Source organism: Castor canadensis, chromosome 1 (assembly GCF_047511655.1).
Source record: "Castor canadensis chromosome 1, mCasCan1.hap1v2, whole genome shotgun sequence".
NCBI lineage: Eukaryota > Metazoa > Chordata > Mammalia > Rodentia > Castoridae > Castor > Castor canadensis.
In genome coordinates this window covers 204624129-204638764 of record NC_133386.1, presented here as the reverse complement: position 1 = coordinate 204638764, position 14636 = coordinate 204624129, and the positions used below count along the sequence as shown (strand labels likewise).

General features: G+C 38.7%; 1 protein-coding gene across 20 annotated transcripts in view; it reads right to left on the bottom strand.

Moving 5' to 3' along the window:
- The window catches only part of Ppp6r3 (protein phosphatase 6 regulatory subunit 3), a 129027-nt gene that overhangs the window by 94539 nt on the left and 19852 nt on the right, over positions 1 to 14636 (bottom strand). The window contains exon 1 of one of the 20 annotated variants that reach the window (XM_074050489.1): positions 1300 to 6067. The exons of the other annotated variants lie outside the window; for them this stretch is intronic. The gene's annotated coding sequence lies outside the window, so the exon portion shown is untranslated. Of the gene's footprint in view, positions 1 to 1299; positions 6068 to 14636 lie in introns of those variants that run through there. 20 annotated transcript variants of the gene reach the window in all.

Sequence of the window (14636 nt, the reverse complement as noted above, 5' to 3'; positions counted from 1 at the left end):
AAGGCTGATTTGGTCTGTGTAGATGGGTCTTGTTTTTCATTTTTTGCTGTACTCCACACATAAACACACTGTCTCTACAGGTCAAACTGAAAAAAAAAGAAAAAAAAAAGGCTAGTGCTCCACGTTAGTGTGGGTAGCATGAGAACTTAACAGCTCACAAAAGTCTGAACTGTTCCACAAAAAGTTCACCTATAGTCTTCCTCCTACATTAGGCAGCTTACAATATTATCTCCATTCAGAGTTCTCAAAAAGCATTAGGCACTTGCTTACTTTGTTGATGAGCCAAACCTAACACTCTGATAGAAGCTATGGTTATATTTTTAGGTTCAATAAGGTAAATGGAAGTGCAAATTTATACATAAAGCTTATAAAATAAGCCATACCTCTTTCCTGTGGTATATACTCCAGTGTATATAAAACATGAGAGTTCCCTGAAGAAAATCGTAACAGATATATGAAGGAGGGGATATGGACCTATGTAAAAAGTGCTAAACGGCAGAAGGTCAAGCAGAAAGGCACATTTATATATACCTTCTGTGGCTTACGTCACATCCACTGTTACATTTCTCAATCTTTAAAATGGGGTGAGGGGGAGAATCACTCTCCAAGAACTCGATTTACAGAATGACAGAAAAAAGTCCAAAAATTCTTTCTTAGAGAATATAAGTTTTTACCTGGTATATACTTTCCTTATTTTATTGCTGCTGTAACCAAGTCACCACTGAAGACCATTTAATTATCAATTTTTGTTATTACAAAAAATGCCAGAATTCTCCAACACAGAATTGCTGGCTAAAAGGATATTCCCATCTAATTAGGTGCATATAGCCAAATAGTTCTCCACACACGTCATACCTACCACACCCACTCCCATCTCCCCAGATGGACTCTTGTCAATGTGTTTACTTTTCTCTTACGAATGAGGTTGGGCAATGTTCCTATTTTTGAGAGCCATTTACATTTTATTTTTCTGCCAAGTGTCTGCTGATACACTCTGTCCAATTTCCTATAGGGATAGTCTTCTCCATGATTTGGAGTGGTTATTTAAAAATAAGAAAATGAGCCCTTTGTCTGATAACCTTCCCTCTACAACTCATTCCACTCCGGTAGCCATGTGCACCACTCAACTGATGCAGCTCTTTCACGTTACCAATGACGTCAGATGGGGCTAAATGCAAATCAAGCTCTTATCCTCATCATAACTTTGCTTTCAGCAGGGTTCACACAGTCCATCAATAGACCCTCCTTTCTCCTGACCCAGAGGGTTGCTCCCTCCTCTCCTTTCTTCCACGTACTTACGATGTAGTAGTTCCTAAGAGTTCAGGTTGTAGACAGAACCTATATCACACTCTTCCAATTTACCACATTCACAGGAGTAAATTCGCATTTTTTTTATTCACAGTTTCCCCAGCATCTGAAACAAAGCTTGAGGAGAATTAAAACACGTTCCATTGAATAAATTTAGCCATTTCCATGGGTTTCATAAATGACTCTATAAATATAGTTGAGATTCAAATCTGTAAAACCATTAAGACTATGTGCACTTCAAATGCAGGTACCCAACTACTAGTAGGTATTTACCCCTGGATATCTCACAAGCACATTATATTTACTATTGCCAAAACAGAGCCTTTGCTTTCCATCACACACTAGGTACCACCAACCAAACCTTTCAATCACCAAGTCTTCCCCGTTGTGAAAGACAAAGCCCTTGCTCTTCTTTGCCCTATCAATCCAAGTCACCGAAACATTATCAATTTCATCTTCCTATCTCCCTTCTCTCCATCCTGAAGGATGGACACAGCTTCTAACTCATCTTCCTGGTTTCCTCTTGTCCCTCCAAGTCATTTTCTACTTGGGTTCTTTCCTAGTCAGAATCCCCCACTACTTCTATGAGCAGTAATTCTGATCTATGGTGTCCACTGAAGCAGCCTCATGGCTTCTGAACACTTGAAATGTAGCTAGTTTGAATTGAGAAGGCTCTGAATATGAAACATGCAATGGATTTCAAAGACAGAAGTGAAAATATCTCATTAATCTGTCCCTACTGATTACATGGTGAAATATTTTGGCTATACTGGGTTATTAAGATCTGTAATTAAAATTAATTTACCCCCCCTTTTTAAAACTTTTCCAGTGGCTACTGGAATATTTCAGATTACTTGTGCATCTTACATTATATTTCTACAGAAATATACTTGTATTTGTATTTATATGTATTTTATTTATACGCTGCTCTGAGCACTTCATTGAAGGTACCAGTACTACATCAATTTCCTTTAACCACATATGATCAAAACATAGCAAGTACAAGGCGGGTACCCGAATATTTGCCAGTTGAACTGCTGGCCAAAAACTGGTGTCATTTATCTACATTCACTTAAAAACAAAACACTAGGGCTGGCTGAGTAGCTCAAGTGGTAGAGCATCAGCCTAGCAAGCTTGAGACCCTGAGTTCAAACCCCAATATAACAAAAAAAAAAGAAAACCACTAGTCTGGAGGCTGAGATCAGGAATATCACAGCTTGAGGCCAGGCACAGTAGCACATGTCTATCATCTCAGCTATACAGAAGGCTAAAATTAGGAGGATTATGATTCCAAGCCAGCCCAAGTAAAAAAGGTTCATGAGATCCCCATGTCTTTGAAAAAAAGCTGGGCATGGTAGCATGCACCTGTCACCTCAGCTACTGTGAGCCTGAGCAAAAAGTTGAGAGTCTACCTCAAAAATAACCAGAGGAAAAAAGTGCTAGAAGCATAGCTCAAGCAGTAGAGCACCTGCCTAGCAAACGTGAAGCACTGAGTTCAAACTCTCATGTCTCACACACACACACACACACACACACACACCCATACACACACACACACAAAAAAAAAAACAAAAAAACCTTGACTAAATTATTTAATGCTTACTGAAGTTAAATGATACTCAAAATAAAACTAGAATTAAGAAGATAACTTTTAAAAGAAAATTTTAAAGATGCCCTTTTTAAGTTTGACCTTTCTTTGGATACACATGCAACTTAAGAACAATGATTGCTTCTCTAATGTTCATGCTGGTCAGCTTGCCATTGATAATTTCTAAGATGACGTATTTAGGATGGCTGAAAAGGAACTTAAGAATTTTCAGTAATCAGCCCTTAAAATATTGGTCATCACAACTCAAAACAGCCACAAGAAAATGAAAGCTAGTAGGCAGTACAAGGAGAAAACAATAGGCATGGAAGAATAGTTATCAGGAGTTAGACCCATGCTGACTTTCAGAGAGGGAGAGGGTGTGGTTCACTCAAAATGACAAGGCTCAGGGAGTGCACTGTCACCCCACAAAAAACGCACTGTCACAGGGCCTTGAAAACACACAGATAAGGGATGATACAGAAAGTACATTCCAAAGTGAACAACATGACACTGTTGGTGTAAGACGACTAAGATCATCTTATGGATCTCAATGTGATTTAGATGGAAACCCTGACAAATCTGCCAGGGTGGCTCTACATTCCACCTCCAAAGACAATCACAACCAAAGCAGCAACATCAGGTGCTTCTACTGGTGTCATGGTAGGGAGCAACAAAAACCAAATAATCTGAGGCTCCCACAAATAGATGGTGGGGAATGGGGACAAAAATGGGAAACCCACATATTTAAAATATTTTATTTGGATCCTGATTTGCCAAAATTAGAAAACTGTACAATATGAGACCACTGTCAATTTCAGCTTTGACAAGCTATTGGATAATATCAAGCAATTCTGTGTTTTCTTTTAAAGATGTGATGGTTTTGTAATTGTTACGGTTAAAACAAAAAAAATTTTTAAAGATGTACATTAACACAATTATATTATTGGATTTTCTTCAAAATAATTTGGCTAGGGCTGACCACAGAGAGAAAAGTAATAGAATTTGCCTTCCTGAAGGGGCACAATAACAGCCCACAAAACAGGCAGACATTCACAAAGTGTAATTGCCAAAGGTTCTGTATTTAGAACAAAAAACTCCTACTAAGTGTTGTGTTTTAAAATATGCCTACAAATTCTTTGACATTCCTCCCTTCAAAAATGGGAGTCCAGTTCCCTCCCCTTCAATGTACAATGCACGTTGAAGTGGCTTTCTTTTAACAGAACATGGCAAAATTAGATGCAATACAACTTCTGAGGTTAGGTCATAAATATGATGACTTCCAAGGTGTGCCTTTCCCTGACTCACTCTTGGGGAAAGGCAGTCACTATGTCTTGCTATCAGGCAGGACACTCAGACATCCCTGGCAAAAGCCCAGTGAAAAGGACCTGCAAGACTTCTCACTCACGGCCAGAACTAACTTGCCAGGCATGTGAATGAGCCATTCTGGAAAGGAGCCTCCAGCTTTATCAAGTCTTCCAAGGACTAATCACACCAGAACCAAAGCCACCACGCTGTGCCACTCCCAAGTTCCTGACCCAGAGAAACTATGAGATGGTTCATCTCACTAGTTTCAAGTCACTAGTGGGGTAATTTATTACGCAGCAGTAAAGAGCTAATGCAATGAAGCAGGCAATTCATTAGGAAAAAAGGCTTTATAAATACACTCTTTATTAAAGGATTTTCCAAGTGTCTAATGAAAGTATGAAAAAGACACTAGACCTCATTAGAGCAAATTAAAACTACCTTAAGGACAGCGCCAGTGGCTCATGTCTGTAATCCTAGCTTCTCGGGAAGCAGAGATCAGGAGGATCAAAGTTCAAAAACAGCCCTGGCAAATAGTTTGAGGGATCCTATCTCAAAAAAAAAAACCCATCACAAAACAGGGCTGGTGGAGTGACTCAAGTGGTAAAGCGCCTACCTAGCAAGCTCAAAGCCCCAGTTCAAACCCAAGTAGCACCCCCTCCAAAGCCTACCATAAGATACCACTAACCCATTACCAGTGTGACTAAAATAAAAGGATGAAAAATATGAAATGGAAACTTTCCACACACTGCTGGCAGAAATATAACTTAGTACAACCACTTTAGCTCCTTCTGTCAGTTTTCCAACACTGGCTATACACAGTTATCTTATAACTTAGCAATTTTACTCTCAGGTATGTTACCAATAGAAACACACACACATATTCACCAAAAGACACAAACTTTGAACATTTTGAGCAGTACTATTTGTAACATCCAAAACTAGCATCTATCCAAATGTCCATCAACAATAGAATAACTTGGTAGGGTTAAATTACATACAGCAGCAAAATAGGCAACAACTGAATGTAGTAACAGAAAATTTCACAAACAATGTCAAGAAGAAAGAAGTCAGACACAAGAGCACATATTCTAAGACTCTATTTACAAACTGGACAAATCTCATCAGTGCTGTTTCAGATTGTCCTTGGGGGACAGATATGACTAGAAAGCACCTGAGGGACTGACTACTAGGTAGGTTTCAGCTTGTGAAAACTTATTAATGAAATGTACATTTTTCTGCATTCCTAAAATACTTCCACAGAGTTCTCAAGTATTAACACTTAGATAGTCCTTAAATCTCACCCTTGCTTGTCCTTCCCACACCAGACGTTCATAGGCTAAACGGAAAGAGTAGAGAGAGAGAAAGTGAAGACTGACAGTACACAGTTGTGGGAGCTGGGTAACTGAAGGTTCATTATAGTTTGTAGATGTGCAAGTTTTCACCTAATAAAAAAAGTTTTAAATTTAATAGGAAATTGGCAGGAACTGCTAGAAAAAGTAAAATTGCAACTGGGGCAATTTTCTGGTCGTAGATATCAAAAGGCATTAAAATCCCCATATTCTTTGACCTAATTACTTACTTCTCTGAGTTTATCCTAAGGAGTTTATACTGAGTATATATGTCATATATAACAATGCCCAAAGAGCTTACAATAGAAAAACAGAGAACAATCTAAATAGAGAAGACACAAACACACTCTGGGGAATACCACAGAAGAAACAATCCAGATTGTGCACAAATACATGATACCTTAGTACTCAATAATAAATAACAATGGTTATATATGAACTAAAGTACTTTTATCTAGCCAATGAAGTACAGTCATTAAAATCAAGTCAAAACTCTTAGAAGAAAGCATGGAGTAAATCCTGCTGTCCTTGGATTTGGCAAGGGCTTCTCAGAAATAAACATCATAAACATATAAATTGGACTTATCAAGTTGATTTTTGTTTTACCTCAATAACATCATCAAGAAGTAAAAAGGCACCAGTAGCTCATGCCTATAGTCCTAGCTACTTGGGAGGTTGAGATCAGGAAAATCAATGTTAGAGGCCAACCCAGGCAAACAGTTTGTGAGAACCCATCTCCAAAATAATCAAAGCAGCTAGTGGAGTGGTTCAAGTGGTAGCATGCTTACTTAGCAAGCAAGAAGTCCTGAGTTTAAATGTCAGTACTACCCCCTGAGAGAGAGAGAAAGAAAAGGGGCAAAATAACCAGATCAAAATGGACCAGAAGTGTGGCTCAAGCCATGGAGTGCTGCTTTGTGAATTTTTGCTTCGCAAAGATGAAGCCCTGAGTTCAAACCCCAGTCCCACCAAAATAAATAAATAAACAAATAAAAGTGTAAAGGCAACCCTTAAGAGTGGAGAAAAATATGTAAAAAAATCACACACCTGATAAAAATTTGTATGCAGGATAGTATAAGAAACTCTTGCAATTCAATAATCGATAATCCAATTTTAAAATGGGCAAATAATTTGAATAGACAATTCTCCAAAGATGGACAACTGGCATAAACAAATGGCCAATAAGAACATCATTAGCACTGAAAGCAAAACCACGATGAGATACAATTTCACACCCACTATAATCAAAAAAGACACACAATCACAAGTGTTGGCACAGATAGGAAAGAATGGAGTCCTCATGTGCTGGTAGTGAGAATGTAAAATGGTACGGTCACTTTGGAGAACATGCTGGCAGTTTCTCAAAAGTACAAACACAGAGCGACCATATGACTCAACAATTCCACTCGTGTGTGTGTGTGTGTGTGTGTGTGTGTGTGTGTGTGTTTGTGTGTGTATACGCATATAATTCAAGAGAAATGAAAAGATATGACAACCAAAAACTTACACACAAATGTTCATAGTAACAGTATTAACAAAAACTAAAAATTAGAAACTCTCAACTATCCATCAACTGACGAACGAATAAACAAAAGGCAGCATCTCCACACAAGGGATATTATTTGGCAAAAGAAAGGAAGTACTGGTACTTGATAAACACAGATGAAAATGACTAAGGCTAATAAGCTAGCCACAAAAGACCACATAATTCCATTATATGAAATGCCCAGAATCAGCAAAGCTATAAAGAAATAGAATGTATGTTAGTGGTTGCCTAGGGCTGGGGAATGGGAGGGAAATGGGGGAGGACTAAAGAGTACAGCATTTCTTCCTGGAGTAATGAAAAATTTTAAGTGATGGTGATGATAGATGAACAGCTCCATAAATGGCACTAAAAAAACCACTAAACTGTATGCTTTACACATATGAACTCTGATATGTATCTCAATAAAGCTGTTAGAAATGAATGATGCTAAGCAAAGATTGTTTTTAAGAACTTTAGCACCTGTACTTTGCCTTGCCAATGTATAATGCATTCATACATTTTCATTTGAACCTCACAACAATCTTGTAAGTTTGATTTTTTGCAAATAAACTGAGTTGCAGAGACAATTACTGACCTAGGTATCAGAGTTATCATAGCGAGAGACCCTGTTTCAAAAATAAACAAACAAAAAAGAAAACCCCAAGCCCAAACAAACAAAAAAATCCCAGGAAGTCCTTTCAAAAAGAGCTGGACAGTCAGTTCAAAACACCAGAGAATCATTCTTCAACTTATACAATGCCGAGCCGAAGGGAAGTCAACAATACAGAAACCTAATAATGGGTCCAACAATATGAATGGATCACCCATTAAAGAAGCCAAAATGCAAGCTACCATTTGAAAAATGTTCAGCATTTAATTAACTTTTTACTGATCCACAAAGTATCACTTTATATTCAGGAAATCAGCAAATAAATCACAACTAAAACTAATCAAATTGGAAGAGGAACATGGGGAAACAGGCACTTTGATTTACTGAGTACCAGCATTTAAAGAAATAGTCTAATAGACAAGATTCTAAAATGATAGCATCTCTGAGGCAAAGCATCTCAGATCAGAGATGCCAAAGAATATACTTCAAATGCAAGGAATGAAAAATTTTGCTTACAAAATAAAAATGATAGCACCTAATGATAATTAAAAAGAAATTTATCAAAAAGGGGACGTTGAACACTGGTAGCTCACACCTGCAATCCTAGCTACTTGGGAAGCTGAGATTGGGAGGATTGAGGTTTGAGGCCCGCCCAGGCAAATAGTTTGCAAGACCCCATTTCCAAAATAAGCAAAGCAAAATGGACCTGAGGTGTGGCTCAAGTGGTTGAGTGCCTGCTTTGTAAGCACGACGCCCTGAGCTCAAACCCCGTTCCCACCAAAAAAGGAGAGAGGTGGATTTTTGTACAAAGGCTACAGTAATAAGGGGTGTATCTCAATTATCCATGTGTACTCCAATATTAACATCATATGAACTATCACTTAATCCTCATAACTGTTATCATTTCCATTATACAGAAAGTGAACTGAAGTTCAAAGACCAAACTATCATTTAGTAGTACTAGGCTTCAAGTTCGCTAGCACTTAAACCCTATCTTCCTAGGGTCATACCTGACTTAGAAAGCCTCACTCAGGGCTAGAGAGAGATGTGAGCATCATGACCGCACATATGGTAAGTTTAGCCCTGAAAACAAGTATTGCCCAAGAGGTACTATGAAAGCTAAGAAAGGCTGAAGAACAAAATCTGAAAGTGGCCTGGAATAAAATTAAAAAGGAGAAGAATAGAAGGAAGAAAACCATGAAGATAAAGCAAAAGAGAACTTATAAATTCTACAAAGAAAACTCTTCCCTGAATTTTACTGCCAGAAATATTTAAGCAACAGTGCTTTGAATACGTTTGTACAGCACTCAAAACAATGTGTCAATGTAGACAAATTGGCACCCTATTGCCCCACTGCAGGGAAGGTAAAATGAGGCAGTAATTCCTCAAAAAAGTAAAAATACATTGCTGTATGACCCAGCAATTCAATTCCACCTCTGGGTATGTATTTGTAGGCTATGTATGTATCTGTGTTCACAGTAGCATTATTGTAATAGCCATAAGGCGCATCTAATTAGTGTCCACTGATGAATGGATAAGCGAAATGTAAGATACATACATGAAAAAGAATATAATTCAGTCTTAAAAAGGAAAGAAATTCTATCACATACTACAATGCGGATGACCACTGATGCCAGTACGCTACAGTCATAAAAGGAGAAAACCTAAGGTTCCTCTTATATGACTACTTAAGGAGTCACATTCAGAGACAGAAAATGAATGGTGGCTGCTAGTGATTACATGGAAAGGGGATGAGGAGTTAATGTTTAATAGGTAATGAATTTCAACTTGGGGAGAGGAAAACCATTTTGGAGGTGGATGGTGGTGATGTTTGCACAACATGGTGACCATACTTATTACCAAGGAACTGTATACTTCAAAATGGTTAAACTGGAACTTCAGTTTCCAATCCATCAAGAACAGAACTTAGAAGTCACCACTCTCTCCTAGCAAAAACTAAAAAGTTGAGAAAGCAAAAAATCCAATTCTTCCTAGATCTGTCAAAAAAAAAAAAAAATGAGGTCACAGGGCAAACTGCTGCCCCCCAAATTGGAGAGATAGCAAGACAAATACAGAGAATCAACTTACCAGTGGAAAAAGGATAAGGAAACCTCAACTATAGTGGACAGGTGGAGCTCAGTGTAACAACTCTGAAAAATTCTAGGAGGAACCACGGTAGTAACAGAGGGCTCTACCAGGTTCTAATAGTGAATTTTAGAGAAATATCCCCTTTTGTCTCTGGCAGGGGAAGGAGAAAAGAACCCTTTTTGAAATATGGTTCTAGAGCATAAAAATATGTGAGACCATTCCGTTCTTAACAAGAACTGTCATCAAGAAAAACTATTTCACGTTTCTGCTGGGTATCGAGGGGGTGGGTGGTAAGGGAGGGGGTGGGGAGGGGGAGAAATGACCCAAGCCTTGTATGCACATATGGATGATAAAAGAATAAAAACAAAAAGAAAACCTATTTCACCTGAGCCTAGCCTGCCCCACTGAGGGAGGTGGGGGCTGGGGAGCACGAGGGACATGACACAGGACAACACAGCTAGCGCACTAACAAAGTTCACAGCCTAGGGATGTTAAAACATAGGGCACTGCCTTGATCACGTATGAGACGCGTTTGAAGTTGATGGGCAGGGCAAAACTTACTTCGGCAGAAAGGTATACCTCAGACCAGAGCCAGGCAGGCCAACACACCGGGAGGAAGGGCCACCTCAATTTTTATCCCTAATGCAGGACTCCCCCCTCGCTCTAATGGAGGGAGCTCAGGTTCACAGTCTTCCGTAACTAAGGCTGAGGTTTTTAAGGGTGGGCACGGGGAAGGGCAGACGATTGGACAACATGGACAGGAAACTTATTTTGGTTAGTGTACTCAAAGACAAAGGGGTGACTCAAGAGGTGGGAATTCTATGATTCCAGGGAAAATGAGGTCTGACATGACTGTTTGACCTGAAATGGCAGCACCAAGTATATAATTAACCCGTGGGCCAAAGGGATCTTGGAGCAGAGATTCCTTTAGACAATGATGACCTTAAAACCAGCAGTTTGAGTTTAGAACATTCGATGACAAACAATTCTCTGTTAAAGGCAGAAACTTTACCCATGACCCTGAGATTAAAAGTCTCATGCTCTACTGAGCTAGACTTTGACAGAAAAGACTCAATTTAGTTGATTCTCACAGGGAGACAGGCTCACCAATGCTTTCCTTTCTCCCTCTCTCCCCCCACCTTACAATATTCAAGGCCTATTTACTTTAGTTCCTTTTACCTACTGAATCGTGCCTGGCTTTCAAGGAAAAATTGCAAGACATACTACAAGGCAAAAACAAAGCCTAGAGACTGAACAAACATCGGAACCAGAGTCAAATATGGCAGAAATTATAGAATTATCAGAAAAAAAATTAAAACCACAATTAATATGCTAAAAGCTTTAGTGGGAAAAGGTACAATACATACAAGAACAGAAAGATAATGTAAGCAGAGAGATGGAAATTCTAAGCCAGACCTGTAACCCTAACTACTCAGGAGGCAGAGATCAAAGCCAGCCCTGGAAAATAGTTCGTTGAGACCCTATCTCAAAAAAAAACCATCACGAAAAAGGGCTGGTGGAGTGGCTCAAGGTGTAAGCCCTGAGTTCAAGCTCCAATACTGGAAAAAAAAAAAAAAAAAAAAAACCTAACAGGAACAAAGAATGCCTAATGGGCTCATTTGTAGAATGAACACAGGTGAGGAGACAATCACTGAGTTTGAGGATATGACAATAGAAACCTCCAAAACTGCAAAGCAAAAATTTGGAAAACAGAATAAAATAAAAAACAACAAAAATAAGCTGGGCAGACTGGTACATGCCTATTATTCCCCCTACTCAAGAAGTTGAAGCAAGAGGATCTAGAGTTCAAGACCAGCCTGGACAACACAGCAAGAGCCTGTCTTGAAGAAGAAAAGCTATTATTTTAAGTAAAAATGAGAATTTCCCCCAAATTGATGTCAAATGCCAGACCTTCAACCAAGGAAGCACAGAGAACATCAAGTAATGACACCACATCACCTAGGCATGTCATATCAAGCGTCAGAAGATGAAAAATAAGAAAAAGCCTTGGAAGAAGCCAGAAGGGAGGAAGATACCACCTGACACACAGAAGAGTAAAGGTAAGAATTACATCCAGGCTGGAGGCATGACTCATGTGGCAGAATGTCCACCTAGCAAGCATGAGGCCCTGAGTTCAATTCCCAGTACCATCAAAAAGAGAATTATATCCAACCTTTCAGAAAATCACACCAGTACGAAGGGCGTATTCAAAGTGCTGAGAAGAAAAAGAAAGGAGAACAAAACAAAAATCACCAATCTAGAATTCTGTATCAGGAAATTATCCTTTTGAAGGATACGCTCAGACAAATAAAAATGAAGGGTACTTAGCAATAAATCCATGTTGCAAAATATACTTCAGAGAAGGAAATCACGCAAGTCAGATACTTGGGCTGGTGGAGTGGCTGAAAGGGTAGACTGCCTGCCTGCCAAGCAGTTCAAAACCCCAGTACCAACAAAATAAAAAATAAAAAAGAAAGAAAGAAAGTTGATCTACACATAAAAGCACCAAAGGGCTGGAGGTTGGAGGTTTGGTCAAGCAGTAGAACACCTGCCTAGCAAGCATGAAGCCCTGCGTTCAAACCCTAGTACCTCAAAAAAAAAAAAGCACTGAAGAATGAACAAATAAACATTAAAAAAAAAAAATAAAACCCTCCCTTTTCTTATTGTTAATTGGTAAGTTTTTTCAAAATAATAATTGCAACAATGTCCTCAACTATGCATATTTGTATATGCAGTTAAGCTTATTTCTGAAAACAGCAATGATTCAAGAAAACAAAAGAAGCTGGGCATGGTGTAGCATGCCCATAATCCCAGCACTCTGTGAGGCAAAGGCCAAAGGATCACAAGTTCCAGGCCAGCCTGAACTATACAGTGAGACCGTGTCTCAGAGAAAGAGAGACAGACAGGTAGACAAAAGAAGAACTAGGAATATTTGTCATAATGTAATTATACTATTAAAAAGGAAAAAAAACAGCCTAATTGATAAGCAAAGGAGAGAAAAATTGAATCACATAAAATAATTTAACCACAAAAGGCAAAAGTGGTATGAGTGACAAAGGAACATAGAAAACGGCAATTAATATGGTAGCTAGTAACCCAACTGTATCAGTAATCACATCAAAGGTCAGTAGTCTAAATACACCAATTAAAGACAGAATATTCACAGTAGACAAAAAATGCCTATGTGTTACCTTTAGAAGAAACTCACTTCAAATATGATACATAAAGATTAAAGAAAAAACATGCTAACACTAATCAAAAGAAAGCAGAAGCACCTACATTAATTTCAGAGTAGACCAAGCAAGGAAAAAAAATTTTTGATGGTATTGGAATTTGAACTCAGGGCCTTTATGCTTGCTAGGCAGGGGCTCTACCACTTAAGACAGGCCCCTGGCTCACAAGTAAAGTTCTTAGGACTAAGGTGAGGCACTGCACAATGATAAAGAGAAGACTATTCCAAGAAAACATGACAGTCGTTGGGGTGGATGTGTCTAACAACAGAGCATGAACATATGTGGTCAGAGCTGTGCAGGGAAACACACGAATCCACCTTCATGGTTGGAGACGTCCACACCCGCCTATCAGAAATGGTCAGAAGTTCAGTAAGGACTGAGCTGAACCCATGACCATCATCAACTGCCTACAATAGGTCCAGTGGAACTTCAGCCCCCAGCTGCAGCACACACACTCTCCTGAGGCTCTCGTGAGATATTCACCAAGGCAGACTTCATTCCAGGTCACAAAACGTACCTTAATAAATTTTAAGTAACAGAAATAAGAAACATTACTTGAAGATTAAATAATACACACTTCTAATAACATGTGGTTCAAAGAAATTTCAAGACAAAGTTAAAAACATTTTGAATTAAAATAAAAACACAATTTAGAAAAACTTGCCGGATGTACCAAAAGTACTGCTAGGAAGGAAATTAATAGCAATGAATACACATAGTAGAAAAGAAGAAGAATCTAAAAGTGATATTCTAAGGTTCTACCTTAGGAAACCAGAAAATGCCAAGTAAATTAATTCCAAAGTAAAAACAAGAAAAGAAATAAGAGCCAGCATGGTGGCACATGCCTGCTACCCCCACAACTCTTTTATTTATTGTTGTCTCAGCACTCAGGAGGCTTGAGGCTAGCCAGGCCAGCCTAGGCTATAAAGTGAGACACTGTCTCAAAAAATTTAAAGTAGCCAGGTACCAGTGGCTCACACTTGTAATCCTAGCTACTTGGGAGGCTGAGACCAGGAGGATCATGATTCAAGGACAGTCTAGACAAATAGTTTGTGAAATCCCATCTCCAAAATAACCAGAGAAAAATGGACTGGAGGCATGGTTTAAGTGGTAGAGCACCTGCTTTGCAGGCATGAAGCCCTGAGTTCAAACCCCAGTCCCTTTAAAATACAGAAGAAATGAGAATCAAAATAGTCGATAAAATTAAAAATAGGAAATCAATGTATAAAATCAAAAAAATCAAATGGCTTAAAAAACCACACAATACAACTGATACCATTCTAATGAGGGTAGAAAAAAAAGAGCAGATACAAATTACCAATTATAAGTTGCTAATATCAAAAATGAAGGAGAGGACATCACTACAGATCCCATGGACATTAAAAGGACCACAGAAGAAAATCATGGACTACTCACTCTCCACCCTCCCCCCCAATTTGATGACCTTGACGAAACAGAACAATTTCTTGAAACAGTCTGCCAAAACAGACACAAAAAGACAATTTAAATGACCTAAATTTGAGTCAATACTGAATTTAATAACCTTCCAAAACAAAAAGCACCAGGCCAAGATGGGTTCGCTAGTAAATCCTACCATGTATCTTCCACACACAGAAGTACAAAGAGTTGTACT